This window comes from Cephus cinctus, unplaced genomic scaffold (genome assembly GCF_000341935.2).
Source record: "Cephus cinctus unplaced genomic scaffold, Ccin1 Ccin1_scaffold0407, whole genome shotgun sequence".
NCBI lineage: Eukaryota > Metazoa > Arthropoda > Insecta > Hymenoptera > Cephidae > Cephus > Cephus cinctus.
In genome coordinates, this window is record NW_014333091.1 from 650,024 (window position 1) to 672,401 (window position 22,378).

At 40.4% G+C, this 22,378-nt stretch overlaps 1 protein-coding gene across 2 annotated transcripts in view; it reads left to right on the top strand.

Moving 5' to 3' along the window:
- The window catches only part of LOC107267526 (complexin), a 163,073-nt gene that overhangs the window by 23,930 nt on the left and 116,765 nt on the right, over positions 1-22,378 (top strand). The window lies entirely within an intron of this gene.

Consider the following 22,378-nt stretch of genomic DNA (forward strand, 5'->3'; position numbering starts at 1 on the left):
TCCATCCCCTTGTCATTACGGCACATCATCTATTCCAATGAAGTTTGAGCAACCTTAGTAGACCAGAAGCCTACCCCTTAAGTACGCATCAATAGCTATGTTTCCACAGGAGGCAAGTTGAGAGATCGAAACACGCGTGTATATATATATATGTTAGGAAAATATAGGTATGCATTCAATGTATTTCAACTCGTTCAAATGCGGTAGAAGATAGTCAATTGTTACTGGCAGCTTCGTCCCATCAAGATCACTTATTAGTAACGTAGGCATGCATTCGTTTTATATTATCAATACAAAACTGGACCGCGAAAGGGAGAAATGTTGAGTTAAATTTAAAAAAGTGGTCAAACTAGGGAGAAAAATAGTCAATTGAAAACAACAATAATACCGGTTATAGCTTGTTCTATAGACAGGGTAAGTGGTTTGTATATATACGAGTGGTCAATTTTTTGGTATTTGCGAAATCAAATATTTCCAACTGTTTGATCAAATATTCCCCTGTGCAATTTTCTTCTTTCGTCGCTTCGGCCACGGGCTTATTGAATTCACACGCGACACGTTTACCATCCCAAATGTGACCTGTATCGATACGATTCGATTAGGATCGGCCGATCGAGTGGTTTAAGAAAATCAAATAGGGAATTCCTTCGATGAAATTTACCGTGCTACCCGTTAATTCGGCTTCTCTGACTGTTCAAGTCTGCAGTATACTCTCCCACTACTATCTATACTATTCAGCACTAATTTTTCACTAATTTCATACCAGACGATATTATCTATCTATCTATCTATCTCGCCGCTCGAGGAATTTATCCTGGCATCGGGCAATATATCACTGGGGTGTATCGGGCTCGTTGGAAGCGTCACTTCATTAAAGTTGGCCATTTTGTACGATGAAATACGTCAGACAAAAATGTCGGGTTATAATGGTATAAGTAGTAGAAATATTAAAATACATATAACGCATATATAATTAGGTGACATCGTGCACGTGGAGTTTTAATCAAAATTACTCTCTTATCAGTCACCCGTTACGTATGCGCACGTATAACTCATTACTTATCCATGGGAATCTCAATTTCCTATTGATACCGGTTAAAAGTGTGCGTCTCGCGATAACTCGTTTTCGTTATCAGGATCCTTCGCAGTTGATGCGTATCGAGATTAATATTACCTAGCGAGCGTGCTCAGGCCAGTATTTTTCCAGGCCACCCGTTATTCAGAGCACGAGAATCTCTCGTTCCTACCTTTTTACTTTATCATTTTTTTTTTCCTTTCCTTTTTTCACTCACGCTTCTCAGCCGCTAATGTAGTTCCCATCGATTTCACGTCCGTACCTTTTAATTATTATTTATAGCATATTGTACCTTGTCCTTAATGAAAACCAAATAACAACCTACCCTTCAAGACGGATTGATATCTCGCTGGTAAAGCCGCTTTGAGAATCTTCAATCTCGACGTAAATCGGACTCTCATTCTTCATTACGTGTATTCAGATAAATATTATTTGTGTCACCCCTACGCGTAGCCTAATATACCCCTTTACACTTGTTTTACTTTTGAAATTTGAGCATTAATATCGAGTTTCATTTGCGCAGTATATCTGAAGATTCGTATACTTGATTATATACATGGAGTATAGTACATATATGTATATATTTTAAGAAGGCTAGTTCTCAGACTTTTTGTTTCGAGTATTGGCAGTTATGAGGACACTCGATGTTTTTTCAAGACGGGCCTGACAGTATCTTGATACGTGAGGTATACTGTCAGGACCATAAAACGGCACTCACACCGAATTTGCCAAAAAATATTCATCCTAGACACTCGGAGTTGTAATGGGCTAAGAAATGGTTTCGTTAGGTTAAATTAGGTTAGAACTCCAGTGCTGCATGTTTCAAGGTTAATTTTGTCTTGTAGAAAAAAAATACATCGGCTTGCCCTTGTAAGTGCCACGTGTCCTCATAACTACCCTTTGACAAGTTTATATATATGACCAAGAGCTTTTCGTCGTTTTCTTCTTGGCTTTCGTAGAAGACGAACCGAATGGAAGGCCAAACTTCGAAAGCACAGCCAATTTCCCGTTCATTGTTCTGTCCGGGTTGCGCTATTCTCTAAGAAAATGGTCTAATTTAACGGTGGATGCTGGTGGCGCTTCGGGCGAGAGTCTCGTTTCGGAGGCTCGTCTTTCTTTTTCACAGTCAGAAAAAGCTTCTTCCACATTTTCTTCCATTCATTCGTGTTTTTATTTTCATTCTCCTTCTCGTCTTCGTTTACCAGTTATTCTTCGTTGGAGCTTGCGACGTCTTGCCAGGTTTATATATACATACCTCTTGACTCTTCAGTTTCAGCTGTATGGACTATCTACCCTTTTCCTTTTCATTGAACAGCCTGCGCCAATATAATAATGTTTATCAAGAGTTCCTTTTCGAATGAAATTTTGTTGAATTTCATTGGGGTCCTATTCAGGACTGTTCTTTCACGTTTACTTCTATTAGGGATCCCGCGGGCTCAGTCTTTCTTGATAATTACTATACAGGATCCTTGAGGGCATCTTGGGGTTGAATTACAGGGGGATGTTATTTGTCTTTCATACGAGACTACAATCTATTTAGTAGGGAACAAACACGTGGACCAAACTTGGTAATGTCCGTATCCTTGACTGTGCCTGACCTTTGGGATGTAACAGTGATTTTTTTCAACTTTGGTATAATTAAGTTATACGCAAAGTCAGAAGACGATTGGCTACTTTCTGAGTTAGTCATGTGAAAGTAGCTATATCGATGGTCGAACGGAAGAAAGATTTTCCTCCGGCATCTTCCTCCTTTAGTCGTTGTTGGTTCAGCAGCAGTTCTTCAGCAATCGGTTCTCTCCAACTTCCTGTGAACTTTTTAACTTGACTACGACTCCGTCTCGGATAACTTTTACGAGCAGTCTTGCCAACCTGAAAGAAAAGAATGAGTGTACATAAGTTTCTTTCTTGGATAGGCAACCTTTATTAATTCGCTCTGAGTACCGGGAGCCGGTTAAGGACCACTCACTGTCAGTCTCTTGGAGACTCTTAAGCTTGCTCGGGTACCCTCTTTCTTTTATGTCGAAAGGAGCTTTAGGATTTGTGATATCTCTCGCAGAGCTATCAGTGACTGATACGCTTTATAGTGGCCCGAGGATCAGTAAGGACGCGAAGGCAATTGAAGCGAGGTGAAATTTCGAAAAGCGAAATGCGAAGAGGTAAATTTGATCGAGCCGGAAATTAAGGAGTCTCCCTCAACTTCCTAAATGGACGGTCCTCCCACGTGGATGACTGCATGACAGTCGTTCGCTTATATGATTTTATGTACTCGTGAAAGGTATTAACATTTTTCAATTTCCATTTTGACTAATACAAAAGACTCCCTTTTCTGAGAAGAGCCTTTCTGCAGGAATAATTGAAGTTTTCAAGTAAGCAGGGGACTCCTTTAATTAGCACAGCTGAGTCTTGAATTTTCTACGAGTCATCCACTTCACGGCCGAGAGGAAGTTGAATTTTCCTTTATCTTATACCCACATGCTAAACTTGGCTTTGTTCGATCCGACTGGTCTATTGAAAATCACCCAGCTAGAATGTCCTTTTCAAGAATAAAGGAAAAAGTTCGATTTATTATTTTTCTTCTTTCTCTTATCGTGATTCGAGTGACCTCAGGGAAACCGCGCGACACGGGAACATCTAGGATTTATATATGTATATATAGAGCGGAAAGAAATTGCCCAAGTTTTGACGCATCGACGTTTCCAACGGGTCACATGGCTCTTGGCATATCTTTATGTACTGTCCCCTGCGCACTGGTCCTGACTTAAGGTCGAGTTTAGTGCGACGAAAGAGCGCCCTGAGGTCGCCAGGACTCCATTTTCGTGGAGCAATCGATGCTACGGCCTTCTGGCCCCCTTTTCAGGATTTCACTCGAAAGCTTTTCACGCGATGAGATCATAGCACGTAACAGTTTCTGTCCTTTTCCGATTCACGTATCTTAGCCTCGCCGCTAAGCCCAGTTGCCGTTTTATTATCGCTCGATTCCTCTAGTCGATACATTTTTCTTTGTATTTCGAAGAAACGTATACAACTTTGAAAATCAATATTTTCACAATCTGCTATACTTGAATTTTTATTCAAAAAGGACTTTCTAAAGGTGCAATTAAATTTCCCGAAAAAAAAAGGATAAATAATTATTTTTTTGGAGAAAATGTTTTTCAGAGAAAATTTGTTACTTTTTTTTTTCAGGATAGAAAACATTTTTTCAGATCAATACTTGGTATCATTTTGGTCAAGAAAGTTTTTTTTCTCTCTTTCTCATTCTTTTTTTAAAGAAATAATAGCTGGTACCTATTTTTGGAAAATGCTCCAGACCGCCAGACCCAAGCGGCAGCTTATCAATATGTATGTGTTTAACTTACTGCATAATGGAGGAGGTTGGTCCGTGCTGTTTCCCTTCCCTTCCTCCTCCTGCTCTTCCTCCATCTCCTCTAACGGCTCTTCATCCCTATTCTCCTCTTTCTCCTCCTTGTGGCATCGCAGAGTAATCATCGCTTCTACGACGTCCGCGGGAACTCTGTTAGCTAGAACTTCTACTTCATAAACTAATTGAAAGAATCCTCCTTTCCACTAGTCCCCCACGATCTTTTCCTCCCACGACTTTTTAACCTCTTTTTTTATAGCTCCCGGAGAAATCGGCTTTATTATGGATACTATGTATTATACTATATACATATATAGCACACCAGACCAATACTCTTGTTTCCGACTCTTGATTCTCTTGAATCTTAAAGCAGAAGCTGGAGGTATCGTGCTGATGGTCGCTATTAGTTTTCACAAGGTTTTTCCGAATTCCACGTCTTTTTCAACGTTACTTTTTCCATGTCTATTCATGCTTAATCAATCGAATAGTTCAATCTACTCGGATAGCGTTTATGCTTTTAGGAAATTTCGAACGTACCTGGCTTGGATTTACTTTTTTGTGGGATTTAATGAGATTGACGGATCGTATGGAGGACATGAGCTTAATTTTTATCGTTTTAATTCTGATACTTTCGTAGGATCTACCTTAAATTGAAATTATCACTGTTCTTGTTCACTTTTACTGATATCAATGTCAAAAATATAAATTCTGTTTCGATACGTATATAATCCTTACCGCACGTGATATGAGGTCTGCTTTTACACGTGTGACTTTTTATATCATCCGTTTACTTCGATCAGACATTTATGCAGCAAGATATTCAATTCTGCTGCTTTTAGCCGACTCCTACAGGTATTCAATTAATTTTCTTCAACAGCGGAGCGAAAACGTGCAATTCTCGAATGGGGAAACGTGGAAGATTGAAAAATTGAATAGGAGTGATGTGACATTTGCCGACGAATCCAACGACCAGCTACCACCGGGGCAATTGTTTTTTTCACGTAAGCTGTAGGCTACACAGTAGTTTCATTGTGATTTCCTAAGTTACCAAACTAACCTGCTTATTTGCACCGACCCAAGAATCACCCACTACGTGAAAACTCGCGTTCGCTCCGCTGTTGAAGAAAATAGTATGTGAACCGCGGGAGAAAACGGCCGTTTTCGCTCTCGGTGCACAATATACTATTAATTACTAGCTCAAACAATATCTACGTATACCCATGGACACAGTAAAAAGTAATTTAATTCGAGTGCACAGTAAGAAATGTTTAGAGAAAATTCAGATCCTATAAAGAATTTGAAGACGGCTGATCATTCCTTCTGGAAGCGTGAATCGAATCTGGCAGTTTTTGAATCCAATCAGGAGAAAAGAGTGTTTTCATTAGGTACCAAGTTAATTGTCAGTTAACAAATGTTTGGCGTACCTTCCCAGGTACTCGTCTCGATAATAATCCCTACTTTCCCCTCGTGCTTCTCTAATTGAGGACTATCCCATCTAATCAGTAATCAAGAGGGCACGCTTGTCAGCAAAGGATCCTCCGGGACGGTAGTAACTCCGTTATGTCGAAGATAAATCTTTTGTCTCCAGCTCCAGAAGACGCCCTATGCTCCCGGTCCTATATGACCTTTCACCTTCTTCGAATTGGTCCAATACGCTCTCTCGACAGCGTCGGCTGATAAGAATAGAAAATTGAAAGAATAAAGATTTCGATGAATATCTCTTATCGCCTTTTGTTCTTCCGTGGATTTTAATGGGGTCGTTACGTCATAATTTTTCATATCGAAATACTTTTAATTCGCTCTCATATACTTTCGTGAGATACGTTTGAGCTTCTACTCGCTTGAGTTTTATGCCGTCATACAACGGTGAGATAAATAAAAGTTCAGTCTCTGTGCCCTGTCGTGATAGGAAGCACTTTCGCCTTCCCCGTATTATAGCCAACACTTTGCATTGTCACAGACAGCTATTCATAAAGCGACATATAAATATCGTATTCAGGACGTGTGTAGCTGCTCAACTTGATATATATTGTTAGAGAGAGAGAAAGAGACGGGGAGGAAGGGAGGTAGAGAGAGAGAGAGAGAGAGAGATAGAGATAATAAGTGAGGGAGGTCAACAGCCATAGGGAATTCCGAATGAAAATTCTTCAACGCGGCTGTTGGAGTTTATTACATACAGACGAAAAAAATTTAATAAATTTTTCAATAAAAATTTAGTTCATTAATTCGAGGCATTTTCATTTTACTGTATTTTTATGAATGGGTGGTAATAACAGGCACAGTACATTTCAGATACGATGATAAGGTTCTTTCGTTACTAGGTATAGGCTCACTGTAGAAATTTATTTTGTTTTGTTATCACATTGAACGCATCGCATAAAACATTAATATCTCAGTTGGATTGTATTACCCATCAACATGAGTGTGAACATTGTACGCTATGAGCTTGAACAAGGTATACAGTTTTAGATAGCAGATTTATCGTGCTTTCGTTTCTGACAGAGAATTTCGTAAGCTGAACTTATATTTGGGTTGGACGTGACAAACAGGTCTTTGGAATGCTTTATAAGGAAATATCGTAACTAGGTAAGCTGGTCATGACGGGGATATCTTTTTGTTCGATGCTAGATTCTGACAAAAATTTAATAGAAACTTTGAGGAGTCTAGATAGCTCATGAAAAAACATAGTTGCAATTGAACACGCTACTCTGCGCCTGCAATCAAAAGGTGCAAGCAAATATCTTGGATACATACATATTATATATGTTCCTTTGAAACTTCAAATAGTATGTCGTCCTCGTTTGACTTTATAAATAATTAAAGCGTCTGGAAGCGTGTAGCATGACCAATACTTATATTTATAGCGATTCTCCGACCGAAATAATAATTTCAGTTTGTTGCAATAAAGTGAAAACCCGGAAAACGATTGGACACAATGGGATATTTGGTTAAAGCGTAACAAAGAAAAAATAAAAAAATTAATAAAAGGGGTAAAAACGTTTAGACAGAAAATGTGATGGAGGATTTTATAAAATAATAAATTTTATCGGTGGTAATATCCAATCTTATTTTTCTCATTCATCAGATATTCATTAACCATCATTTAGACATTCCCATTTGTTCAATTGATCATCTGACTGAGGATCAAGACTTTATAGCGTCTTGAGCCGGGTCAGGGCAGCAAGGATCCTATACCTGTGGAGTAGCAAAGGATTTTCCAGTAACCCTCCAGACATTCCTAGCATCTAGGTTAGGATCTGCCCTTACACCGACAAGGTTAGGTTACGGTTCCAATAAACGCTGTCCTGAGATACCACCGACTCAAAAGCCCATCCCTATCCCTTTTACATGGGGATGGCACAGAACCCCTGTGGCACGCTATGTGTCCACGAAACAAGGGACGGTTCGTGGCGCAAACAATAAGGTGCCTTGGTCTTGTCGGGGAGCAATGTCGCAGCCTTTCCGGGGAGCAACAACGCGTGAACTTCATTCGGTTAAAGACGACTGTGCGTGATCGAGATCTTTCTGGAGAATCTATGGGGTGAGGGGAGGGGGTGGATCTACGCAAATACAATCCACGAGAGAGCCGTATGAAAGGGGTAAAAGGGGGGGTAAGGGATGTTTGATGTATGTTGAACTGTGTCGATAGAATTCGTAGACCAGCCGCGCTGTTTCCGTAAGAGCGAATGAAAATGTGATCAGTATATCCTGGCTACTTGTCTGCGCCTCAAGGACTCCGAAAAGGGGATCTTCAGGAGTTACCAATCCAATCCAAGGACGTCCTTTCGAATCGAGGGGTCCTGAAATAGGATCATGCAAAGTAGCTACCCACTACCCTGTAGTTGATCTGTCTTTGCGACCTTACAGACCTGGTATACCTTATTCCTTATCCTCGCGGACGAGGTCCCACCTGCCTGGTTTCACGATACGAACGGTCCAGTACGTGCTGCTTACCTATGGATCTGTATGTATATATACCAAGTTGGATGGTATAGAATCTTGAGAATGGTCCTTAGTACAGATAATAGGAAATTGAATTTCATTCTTTTTTTTTTCTATTACCTACCTCTATCTCTTTTTTTTCCCTTTAAACTCTCAAAGGACTTTCCAATCTTATTCTGTACCCAAAAGATTTTGGTTTTATACTCATCCTGTTTTAGTACGTTATCCTCTGACACGCGAGAGTTCTGCATTAGAAAGATTTTCGGCTTTAAGAAATCCTCTCTCAGTATAGCTTTAGTATAGATCGCGGTTAAGTTCATGAATTAAAGTTAGCCAATTATTCGGCGAATATTTTACACTTTTTTATTATTATATTGTAACGTGGCGTTACAGAGCTGAAGTTCACGTAGGAATGACACAAAAAAAGTAAATAGGGTTTATCAGGTCGGACGGTGGGTTCGGTGGCATAGCGGTAAGTGCCCGACTTGGCAGTCCGAAGGTATCGGGTCCGATTCCCGATCAGGCTCCTAATTTTTTGGAAATTTCTAGTCCTCTAGCGCTCTCTGGCGGCCCCGCGGATAAATTAATTGTAGCGAGGACGAGCCGGGCACCCCGTTATAATATATAGGAAATTTTATTCTGTTAATTTATATAGGACATTTCTTATCGGTAATATCGTTGTTCAATAAATTCTTTGCAAATGGAGAATATCTCGAGAGGCATCTTCAAAGCGATCGTTAGTCTCGCCTTCGCGTGAAAAGCGATATTGGCCACGTTAATGCTCGTTCGTATGTACTGGGGCGAACCCTTCCAGCGTTGGCACTTTACTTAATATAATTAATAACTCACTTAAACATCTTAGTCGTATATACCTGCTGGCAGGTTCCTGTTTAAATTGCGTCCCTTGACGTCTACTAGCCACAGTAGCTTCAGAGTCAATCAATAAATTACACCTCGACCCGGTCCAATTAGGATGAAAAAGACTGACGCTTATATATCATCGCGACATTAGATCCTCCCTGAGGTTCTTCGTGTTTCTTTAGCTGAAACCCCTGCAACGTTTTACACATCGTACCTGCTAAAGCTCAATACACTGTACCGTAGAATGCTCTCGTACCAAGCGTCAAATTTCTATGACAGACCAAAAAGACAAGTTGATCTTGAACTTCCATCACCTTAAGTTTCCAAAGCACAGTCAGAAGATGAACGTGGCTTCACTACTGAAGTATCGTACCGATAACTGAACGTCTACTGAAACTCTTGTATACGGTAGTCAAGGTATCCTTCAAGGGATCACAAGGTATTAAAAGCTGAAAAAAGCATGTTTGACCAATAAAAACAATTTCAACAAATTCAAATAATTGAAAAAATTTTAATCTTTTGTCTTCAGACGTTTTGCCACTGACGCCATCTTGGAAACTCACACGTCAAGTTATGGTCGTCACGCACTTGCGACCTAATGCGATAAGCTCGGTAATATTTCCCATGGTAAAATAAATTTCTAAAGCCATACAAGGGCGTCAGGAATACGTAGCTCAGGTATACAAAAGCCTGTATGGTGTACTTACGTAATATATATATCTACGTCGATATGCAGGGTATACATATGCTGATGTATACACAGCAGGAGTGTTTATATCATTGTTTGAGTTTCCTAGATTTTGTCTGACTAGTGCGAGAGCGTAGCTACTAGTCTCCAACGCGTTCCTTCAACATCCGACATTGTTTCTCTGGTTCTTGCTGTCTGAATCATACCCTGGTATTTCCATACCTACTCGAGTGACTCTAGTCGCGAGTCGGTGGGAACTTGTTAACTAATAACTAATCTTCGCGCGACAAGGAACACAGTTTAGTGCGACTGGCGTTAAGTAACTAGCACGTAATCGCCTGCGTTTACATAAACGGATTGCGAAGCGCTCGCCAGCCTCGGCCTTATTTGCACGTGTTAAAAGTAATGGGCTGCTGTTTGATAGGATTCTGGTAAATATATCCGATGTCTAATTTTCACGTGTCTAAAAGTATATATGTATATATATGTATGTATATGGCTATTTTAAATACGGATGATCCAATTTATGTAAACTAATGGATGCCTGTGAAAATTTAAATAGAGATATAACTCGGGTTGAGTTTTTGGAAAATTTGTAATATTGAGGATTTTTGTAAGCAAAGATTTGGATTTTGTATGGTACGATCGTTGTTTGCAATCTTGTTTTATTTATGTCTCTTTTCGCATACCAGCACCCTGTTATACTCAACGGACGGCTGTTTTACCTCGTGAAAAGTAGAACGAAGTCTACTTCGGATCGAGCTGGGCTTGCATTTCCTGTTTGGAAAAAGTGGGTCGAATGTAGCGACACTTTTTTAAAGCAGCAGTTACCTACTGACCTAACTGCCACTGTGGTTTAGAATCCAGCTACTACGTGGCACTTCGATCGACAAGAGTCTTTCGGTACTAATTAAAGGCTCATAGAAAATGTATAGGGTGGTCGGTGGTTCATTAATTTTATAAATCCGTTCGATTTATCGATTTCAAGTCAGAACAAAATTTTTCCTCGAACATCACGCAGGCAGTCACTCAAATGCGTTATTTGATATTTATTAGATTGCGCAATATCAAGGCGATGTAGGAAGCACTTAAAAAGTGATACAACTTTTCTGCTAAACAGACTAAATGATGTATCCCTTGAGCAGATAAGCAATTCCGAAAAGCTTCTGTAAATAGGAAATGGGGACTGAAGGGGCGTGTGATAAATAATATACGAATGAGATACTACTCGTTCAGGACATAATAATACAAAAATTTGGCGAATGGAAGCTCTCTGGGGAATGTCTAGGCGATCTCGATATCCTTCCGTTGAGGGTACCAACACGTTGCCTGATCCTTTGATATCCCGACCGTCCAACGGATATATCCTTGTCAGGCTCGTAGCCTCCATTATCGTCTGCCTATCTGCTAATGCATCTATTTCATCCTCGCACCCCTTCTACTTACCACAAGGGTCGCGTTGGTACCAGAAGTAGGTAGCTAACTGTATCGCCACCACTTTTCAACCTCCAACACGCTTTAGCCATCCTCTCTACGAGTCTTATGTCGCCGACAACAACCCCCTCCTAGCGCAGGAACGCGACTGAAAAAGTATTCTGCCGGAAAGATTTACAGGCCTTAAGACGACCACGTATCTAAAGCGTCCTCGCGGCTGTGCCATCTCGACCAAGATTTGTGTATAGCCCTGAAGACGGATTACGTAGAGGGTAGTTCCTTTTTCTTATTTTTTTTTTTACTTTGCTTAGATAAGACTAATCTGGGAAATCAGTAGGTGCCTTGGCGGGTACCCCTCTGTTAGGTTAATTAGGCTTGAAGTTGTCGTGCGAACCGCATTGGTATCGGGCATCAGGGGGTTGATTTTACAGATAGGTCACAGGGTTGTTCGGTCGGCTTTAGAGATAGACCGTGAGGGTGGTCTCTCTATATCTTTGGTCTTATCTGCGCCTGACGGTACAACACGCGACTATTTATTTTTCTCGAGTAACCCAGTGACTTTATTATCTTTTCCAGAGGGTCCCTAATTCTCTTCACTCGTCCTACTTGTGCCCTTTATGCCTCTATATACAGGAGACCCTACTTCCCTTCGGCTCCTTTCTTTGTGCAATACTGCCGGAGAAAGTCATCTGGAGAGAATGTACTAATTTCGTGAAGCTAGTCGAGCTTGGAATTTCTTAGGAGGTGTTGTATATACGTTACCTCGCTGGTAGCCTCTATTCGCCATGGAACAAGGGGCGAAAAAGACTTTAGCGAAAGGCGGCAAAGTGAAAGAAGAAATAGAGCCAAGCTTATTCAGAGTCGAGTGAATATCGCGTAACAAGAGGGAATATTGTTTCAAACGTTATTTCAAACTTGGGCTCAGCTGGACCACCGGTACTCTGGAGGGATCCTGATGTTACTTTTAAAGCTGTTGAAAAAGTTTTTTGAACTCTGTCAAGAAGGGGAGTGAAGCTTAGGGGTTGCCCCGAGGGTTTGAGTGAACAGCGGCACCCCCGCAATCGGCACGTGGTCGGAAGTAGTTACGGTTATGTCCCTTTGTTCCAAATGGAATTTAGAAAAAAAATGGGAAAACCCTTAAACCCTGGGTAACACTCCTTGAGTATAGGGATAAGGCGGGAAACAAATAAATTACGAAAACTTGATACAGGTTATGTGGGGATTGGGATTTGACCTTGGGGATAAATTCGATTTTCCCTGTATCAGAAGTACATTTGTCACCTACTTATTTTATCAGGTATGACAGTAAATTTTTCGCGAAAAAGGTTTCCTCCCCACGAAATTTTTCGTCTTAAGCCACCTTTTGAGAAGTATAGGGTGAGTTTCGGTCGTCTTTAAGAACTGTGATGGCACGAAGGAACAAGGTCGAGCTTCTCCCTCGACATAAGGTCTCCTTAACGATGGTCCCTATATGGCGTCTCTTCTCGCTAAAGCCTTCTCCCTCGGGACTAAGGGTAGTTCTAGACTTGGAAGGGTGAAAAGTCGATGTGTAATTGCCAAAATGGGCAACGTGTTGGAATTTTGATAGTCATCGACTATGCTGGTGTGAGTTTTCCTTCATCCCCGTGTGACCTACTCAAGGGAGAGAATGAAGAAGGGGTAGGTCCCTTCGGATGCGCGGATTAGGTCTGTATAAATAGGCCAATGGGATCCCATAAATACGTATAATTTAGACGTACTTACTACACAGTCGGCGTTTATTTTAAGTCTCGCTCGACAACTTCGCCAACTTCCACTACCGTCCCTTGCTCTTCTCCTCGTTCATCCCTCAGTCCGTTTCTCCCTGACAGTTCCGCACCGGGAATTCATCTTCGTCGTATACAAATTAGACTTGTTACCCATCCTTTTTCACTGTCTCTCTTCTGTTTCTTGGTTTTAACGGATCACCCAAGGGCCATGTAAGGGTTGCACCCTTCGTCGCTCACTTAGTTTTATTATTCTCACACATTGTCTACGTTTTCGAAATAGCCTGCACGCGAACCCTGGAATTTTTACAATTTCACGGGTGAGCAGAGAGGGTAGGTGCTGTACATGGGTTAAGGGCAGAAACAAACGAACCCTAAAACAACGTCAGCGGCAACGCGGGGCAATCTGCGCTTAAGGGAAACGGACTAAATGGGGTTGAGTGTTTAACACGACTAGGACGAGGGGGTTTAGCATTGCAGGAGTGGTTCGTCGAGGGTGGAGGTGGCGTAATAAAGGTTGCCGTCGTCCACGATAAAATATTATCCATAATTCGTAATAAAAGCTTCTTATATTTCGCTTAATTAAATTAATCTGCGCCGATGCGCAGCGAGCCAGGGAAGGCATAGGCGCAGCACGTACCGTAGATATAGGCAAAGGACTAAGGGCTGGAGAGAGAGAATGGGAGAGGAGCAAAGAGACAGGAAGACTGAGAGAGATCGAGTTGACGAGACTTGAGGCTTTTAGCGTTTCGAGCTTTTATGCCGTGACGCTTTTGTCCCAGGTTGCAGCTTCGCCCCGTGGAAAAGCTCGGCCTGCTGTTCTAGATTTTGTTACCTGTATTCGCGCCGGTACTCTAGTAATTATATCAAGCACTCGACTCTCGTCATGAAAGGAAATTACGCAAAATTTTAGAGGCTGCGGATGGACGCTACTACAGCGTAAAGTAAAACCAAGGCAATCTCGATAGGACGAAGTAAAGCGAAATAAAAAATCTCGTATATAGCCGTCAGAGAGAATTTCGAAATTACATACCGTTCACCGAAACTCCGCAACACATTTTTTTTTTTTTTTCTCAAAAACCTTTCCTCCCGATATACAACCCTGTCGTCCAGTGCGCATCTCCCAGAGTGAAAGAAGAAACAAAAAATTTAATACACTTTAGATTGTCACAGACGTTTTTTCTACCATTGTACCCTTTTACGTCCACGTCACCTATTATTCTCCGTACGGAACGGTCCATTCATTTTACAAGCGTAATAAAAGCGGCTTGTAATCAGTCAATTGAATGAAACAAGCCTGTAGGACCTTGTAGAAATAAATCAGCGCACATCATTTTCTTCCGATAGGATTGTCCTCGATTGTCATAGAGTTACATTTTACGTGCAAATATAATTTAATGGGGTCGAAACAATGACTGGGTAGTCAAATAACTTGTAGATATGTGCCCGCATAATACAGACTCGTCACGTATCTGGAGTTATACTACGTAGCTACCACATTGGTTCCATGGAACATTGTGGACCAGGAGGCAGTTTGGAGATATCCAGGTAGCTAAACGTAACCTGCTGAGCGAACCAGAAACTGAGTATAGGGGTCAAAGAGCAGCTATCGTATTTGGTCGTTACAGTGAAGTCGCAACAGACGGTACTAAAGCAGCCATATAGCTTCGGAGAAAGGATAGCTTTCATTGGCATAATTCATTGTGTGATTAGTACTGGATTATATATATATATAAATACTGTACAATTCTAGCATAGAATATAATATAGTAGCTATATGTACACAGACTATGACAAGGTCTTTTCAAATGTCGCCAGTAATAATCCTAACCTAACCTCATACAGTAGACTCCTGTATAACGTGGGAGGAAGTCGTGCTGTACGAATTTCATTCCCAAATCAGGTAGTTCCTGTTTTATTATTTGGCGCATTGTACGAGGAATCGCGTTATATGAAAATAGTGGTCGGAATGTCTTTGGCGCGTTATAGAAATTCGCGTTGTAAGAAATCGCGTTATACGGGCATGTGAAACCCTTTACAACTACTTCGTGACTTGGACCAGAAATACCCAAGCTTTATGGACCAACCCCAGTTGGATCATAAAACTCTGATTATCTGACGCTTTCGGGCCGAATTGAGGCCTCGTAGGGTCCATAGGGCCCGTTGAGTTGGAATGACTCTACCTAGTAGATACCCCTGTTCTCTTTTTATTTTTTTTGTGACTCTAGAAAGGGTTTGCCATGACTTGGGATTTGAATGACTCTACCTAGGTACCCCTGTTCCCTTTTTATTTTTTTTCGTCACTGTAGAAAGGGTGTGTCAGGGTAGATTTTAGGTGGGTCGTTATAGAGGGCGGAACGAAGATTATGTAGATTCTGGTAATATTTTTTTATTTTTTTTGAATCTCATGACGGGTTAAAGATATACGGTTTTAGAATTGCGGTTCAAGAAATGTGAATGAGACCCTTCGACTATTATAACTTGGTCCCTTTCACGGATTGTGTTCAAGGTTATCGGCGTGAGCATTCGATGATAGAACGATCTTTCTTCATCCGGCGGATATTCAAACTGCGTTATTAAAATGACGTCAAATAAAATTACTTCGCTTGATAGTAGCTCCAATATAGAGAGTTGTACAGCCAGGCTTCTCAGGTCCTGACGATATTGCCACTTTCACTAAGAAAGGGCTCGTTTAATTTTCTTCAAGTATTTCGACAAGGCTGATGGATGATTTTACGCTTTTCTTCCTACCAGCTAATGTGTTCTATTACATCAGCACTTTATTTTTTTCAAACTCAGTCAGACATTACCTAGTAGGAACCTGTTACGCGTAATTTCCCCTTTTCTTCACCGTTATGCATCTATATATGTATATACACTATTTTTTCTAGAAAGAAAAAGTACTCTAAAACTTCTGAAGAGTATTATAAATAATTATTAATACTTAGAAATACTTATATTAACAATGATTTACTTTGATACAGTTAAAAGTGGCACTAAAAATATATGGAATATATTTAATAATCTTTAGAATTTCATGAGTTATGTTTATTTTCAAAGAACAGGCATATACTAGAGTGCACTAAGGAAATATAGTGCATTTTACATACCCTTGTATCCTCAACGCATACTAATGCAGATTTTAGTGGGTCGTGCACGATTTTAGAACAGTGTTTCGAACCAGGTCAACTTCGTGCTGTTCTAGCTGCGATGACTCTTCTTTTCCAGTGAACTTCGCTCGTTAGTAGTGTCCAGACTTTTTATACGAACACTGTTTGTATGTAAATATACACATATAACATCATATATGCACCCGAACCCACTAACCCTGGCTGGTGTGAAAATTCTGTATCTCACTTCATGAAGTAATATAATGCATCTGCAGATAGTTTTCGCACAGTCGGTATACCCGGTACATGGCTATCAGAAATATTTCAAAGTTTTCTCAGGAAGCGATTGGTAGAAGACGGTTTCTCGGCAAAATTTACACGGTTGTGGAGTTCAAAGTGATTTTCTGTCAAAGTACCAAGACAAGCACAAGGCATGAACCCACAAACAACCTACGAAAAGGTAGGTGGGAGGGCGATTTGAATTTTCGGATATATAGACTAGGTACTGTGTATCTACAATTTTCTAGTCACACCCGTTACATACTTGTATGGTATTCCATGGTTTCCCTCAGCGCGGTAGCTCTCAGTATTCTCGCATGAGACGCTGGGATAATATTAAAACCTTGTTCCCGTGTTTAGAGCATTAGATTAGCATTAACACCTGACACCGTTCCCTCTTCCTGGGTCTGTGACTCTGTTTGCATATGCATATACAGATTCGTATACATCTATATACGGATAACTGCAACGACATGACTGAACTCTACATGGTCTTATGGGTACAGGTTGCTGCTGAGGAATGTTCAAACTCTATTTGAACTTGCCGACGAGGACGCTCGTAACTATCCACTTATTGTTAGTTTCCTGGGAAATACTTGGGTTAAGGGTAAAATACTTGGTTCGGGCAGATAGTTTCTTAGAGGTTTCTAAGATAGCTTGGATAAATAGCCTACGTTAATTATTTTCAGTAGATATACGTGAAGATCCACTGTACATGGGATTACTCAGGGGTACGTGGATTTATGGGTATTATAGATTTTTTTGTTTAAATTCGGGTAAATTTTACAGGGAGAATGAAAGGTACAGAATGGGGTGAAAGTATATTTTTTTTTAGTATCAACAGGATTGGGAGTTGGTAACACGATTCTTATTGGGCCTCTTAGCACCACCCCTAACCCAGTACGCACCCCTTCGTGGCAATCGAGTGACTATCCACTCCAGTAAAAAAAACGAAATAGTATAGACGTTAGGTGAAAGTGAAATTAAACTCACCGTGGTATGGCAAAATTCACCCTAGTTCGGCGAGATGTTTCGGTTAGGGGTAAAAATTTTCTGGGATATTTATGCTGATGACTTTCCCAACTGAACAGAGGGATGAAGGGTGAGAGCCAAAGTTTCTAACCTTCTGAAAGTACTATAAGGGAAGTGAAGTTAAGGGCGCGGCGCCTAGGGTGTTGTCGCACTAACAATAAGAAACGAAAAGGAGTATCGTCTCAGAATCCCCCTGTACTTCCTTAGAAACTCGCAGCTAAATCCAAATGCGCTAAGGAAGGTTCTATTGGTCTGAGGGGGTTGAGCTCCCGTAAAAATAAAAGCAGGTACCTAATGTCAAGGCCGTAAGAGCCTTGTCTGACTAGTGGCGGTCACGCTACTACTTACCGCCCTTTTATTTTCTTTCTTCCTCTCACACACCAGTTTTTCCACGTGTAATTCAATTTTTTATTATTAATTTTTTTCCTCATTTTCGTACAATTTCGTACCACCCCTTGTACGACTTGGGTCTTAAAACTCCACCCCCTTCGATTTCCGAACTTCGAAGTCTCGACCAGACCTGATAGCTGCTTCAAGTAAGGGTTGGTTGTGTTATTGGCAGGGTGAGGTTTTGAGGATTTCACAGAGGTGATATTAGCTGCAAACAAAAGGCGTTCGGAAGCTTCGTCTCCGTCGTGCTCTTAGCTAACCGCCGTGGCAGACTGCTTCGGGGAAAACTATTCCAATTATCAAGCGACCCGTGGAAAAGTCCCAGAAACTATGATTGCCAATCTCAGCTCTCCGCTTAAACGAACGCAAGTGTTCCTGACTTCTATCCTTCTTATACTCGAGTAAATAAAAATTTGATTCCTGTGAGAGACTTTGAGACATTTCACAGCCTTACTTTTTCTATTATACCATTCAACTTTACTAAACGCCATGGCCTTTTATGTCCATTTTTTTCTTATTGCTTCCATTCAAAACTTTCACCCAGTACATATCGTCTCACGGGTTTCTACGTTCAATGGTTTATTTTTTGCTTTTTGCGTATAACTGTATCCTATAGCAACGCTGTGTATACAGGGTGGATATATCACTAGCAACGGGTACGTCTTTTTCGTTGTTAGTAGCAAGATATATTTTTGAAATATGTATATATATTAATGCATGAAATATATACACCGTTCCTGTTATACGTAGGAAGGACAGATGTAAGTACTCCTGTATAAATTTGCGTGTCCACACAATTTTAAAAAGTAACCGTATCTACTATCCCACTCGGGACAATTGCGCTATCTCAGAGTGCCTCCAGGCGTTACACGCCGACCGAGCACGAGAAACTTCACCCTGGGTATGACTTTCCTAGGAGGTGGTAGCTAGCTACTGAGAGAACGATTTGGAATTTGCAAGACCATTACTGAAATCGGGACTGAGTGCCTTCGCTAAGTGTACCAACCTCCCAGAGCTTACTTCACAATTAAGGGACATTGAAATTTCGCGTTAAATTAAAACTTTTCTTTTCATCCTGAATCCGTGGGCCGCGCGACCATTTAGATCATTGTCGAAATCTGCATAAATGAACGGCAGTATATTATAACCAGAAACTGGATAAAATCAATTGTTGAAATTTTTGAAACACAATTTCTTAGCTGTCTTGAATTTTCTTGGGTTAACTGAGGATTGGTAATGCCTATATATTAGAATGATCATGTTATATAGGGTTTCAATTTTTTAAATTAATGGTAAAATTATTATGACCTACACGTGCAGAAGGTGATTTATGCAGAAATATTTGCATTTCATTTATTTATATTCTGTTTAAGCTAATTTATTGGGCGTGTAGGATCGTGTTGGCAACCTTGGAAAAACTTTTGGGTAAAGTATTATGTAAAAGAGGCTTGGTAAAATGTTCGTGAACTGCTTTCACGATTTCGATAAATTTCCCCGCAAAATTTCCTGGAATTTCTAGGGAATTTTTGCCTTCTCAAGGATGCCCCATTGTTTCGCTACCCTTGGAACGAATTCCGTTTCTGTATGGATTCTAGATCCTTTTTTCTTCCAACGATTACCAAAACAGATTATCAAGTTTAAAGCCACGTCTTTATATAGAATTTGTGTTTTTATTTATTTCCTTAAGTTTTCAATATTAATAGTTTCTTGTTTCTTTTTCCTTAAAAGACCTCGCGCATTTCACCGCCTCCCTTATGTCTCTAAATTAAATTTTGAAATTTTCATAACCCCATGTAAACTTTTCGTGGGATAACTCGTACAATGTTTATAAGACGTGTCCCTAATACTTTATGCAACAAAACTGGATTCTGCAGTATCTAAATGATAAAAAAATCATAGGGGTTAATAAAGAAACAAACTACGAACACAATGGCCAACTGTTAGAAATTTGTGTTTCCAGAACTCTCGACCCTTTGGGTAATAAAAAGACTGATTTTCGGAATATTCATTGTACATGTGATCTTAACTATCTTATTTTTTATTGTCAACAAGAATTTGATTAACAAATCCGAATGCAGTTTTTAATCTATTACGTAAACGTAAATCAGCTGATTTTAATTATTCAACACGATTTCCCGTCATGCGTTTATGTTTTGTAATTTCATACTCCCGCCTGATTCCATTATTCCTTACTTACCCAGGTGTACAAGAATACATGATAATTATCAATATATCTTTTAGACCTAAATTTTTAAGTATCTTAAGCATCTGTCTGAATTTGGAATAATTTCCGTAATTCAGTTATACATTTTTTGTTTCTTGACATTTTCTCCCTTTTACCATCACTTCATCCATAACCTTCAGTTTCGCGCAGGTTACCGTTGATAGGTACACGAAGATGGTACCATCTTATCTTCATATAAGTACGATAAGATGGGACATTGAGTTACGAGAAGGTAGTGCACCTAGTGGAGTACCGACGTCCTACTCACACGTGTTCTACATGAAAAGGAGCCTGAGTTCGCCCATCACCTGAGGTCTGAGGCTTCTTTACTGAAAGTGGATTTGACACTTATGGCCATTTTGCTTGATAAGCATTTCCAACAGGAAAGTTTCAACATCCATGGAGTGGATGAGTTCGGAACATGAAGCATATCGTGGAATATGATGATATATAGGTATTACTTGAGAAATTATTCCAAAAAAGTAGTTTTCGAGTTGATTAGGGCTGTGTAACCACAGCGCAGGGTGGTAAATTGTAGGGTAGCAATTTGTAGGGTGTCTGGTCGGTAATAGTAGGTATCTACTAAAAGTTATCCATATACATCACCTACTAGTAAGGAGAGCATCGGGCGGTCTGTCGTCGTATGATTTGGGTCAATTCGTGCCCAGAGCGAAATTAAACTGCGCCGCCTAATTGAAGGGGTAGCTTAAAGTGATATTAACCTGCAAGCCCTCAAGCGAAACTTTAAGCCGTAATCGTGTTTGATGATAATGACCATCTTAATGAGGCCCTGGCTGTTCCACTTCAGTAGAAGTCCTGCCGCAAAACATCAACTCGTTTCCTATGAATATTCGGTAAGGGTTGAAACTTTTGAAATTATAGTAAAATAAAATAAAAAAAAAAGATCAAGTTGTGCGTTCGCATGAAATATTTAGAAAAAAAAATCTCTATAAAAGTCAACCCACCCTGATGGTTCAAACTTCATCGGATCCCTTCGTATATCCTCTCCATGGATTTTCTCATCTTCCTTTTTTTTGACTCCTCTGTTATTTCATCCCCCCGGAAACTCGCAACCCTTCGATTAGAATGTGAACTCCCGACGTTCTCGGTGCGAGCGAAGAGCGGCTTAAAAAACACACTCGTCTTCCACTGTGTTATGAATAAAAATTTTACCTTCTCTCGAATAACAGAACGAGGGTTCCTTTACGACCGGACGCTGCCGTTCTTCCTTTTAATTGTCCATCGCGAGAGCGATTAACATCCCTTCCCAGTTTAAACTCGCCGCTTTAAGCATCAGAGTGCGTCCCAGTATATAAACAAGACTGTCCAGGGATCTAGTTATGCTTGTTACGGCACTATCCGCCGTCACTGTCTGTCACTTATTCGATGAAAATTCAGCCGGACTCACGTGGAAAAAAATAGCACTTCGAGAGGCGACAGTCTAGTTAAAAATTTTCATATAATCCCACAATTAGTTTTCATACAGTAAAGACCGTAAACAAAGGTATTCCACAGTCTTGGGCGATTTTTCAAAATTTCATTACCTCCAAAGGCTATCTTACCTTTCGCGCCTCATTAAGTCGTCGGCTAATTAGCAACAATGCTGAATCCATGGAAGTGGCTAATATAATTTATCGTTACCACATACTACTTATCCCCATTAGGCGTGAAAGATTTAGTCGTTCCAGTTGCACTGTGTGAGGTAATATATATGTATATATACCTTCTTAGTTTCCTCCCCGGTGACTAACGATGTCACCACCACGTTACTATCCACCCTTTCTCGTACCCACCCTTAATGAAGATTAAGATCCTTTGGCTTATTCTCCAGATAAGGATATACCTGTCGTATCCTTTTCTCGATTCCTCGTGGAGCCACCCATCTTGGCAACTCATTCTTTTTTTCAGTCTTTCCTCCCCGTGAAAAATGGTCAGGCGCGAGGGAAACGTCCAAGGGATGATTTTAAGATCCGCTAAGCTTCTCTATGTAATACCAAAGGATTTCCTAACAATTATATCCCTCTGTCTGCCGTCTCAAAATTCGTATTTTTACTCGTCCTCCCCGAGATCAATTAACCCAGTTCATTTAAAAGCATCCCCTGTAATTTATATCCATCCAGGGATATCCGATTTATTCAAAATTTCTATCGAATCTCTTTCCGTCGTAATTAAATGAACACGTTAACGGATACTCGATCTGTATATCCTGCCATAACATAAAATTGGCTCTTATCACAAAA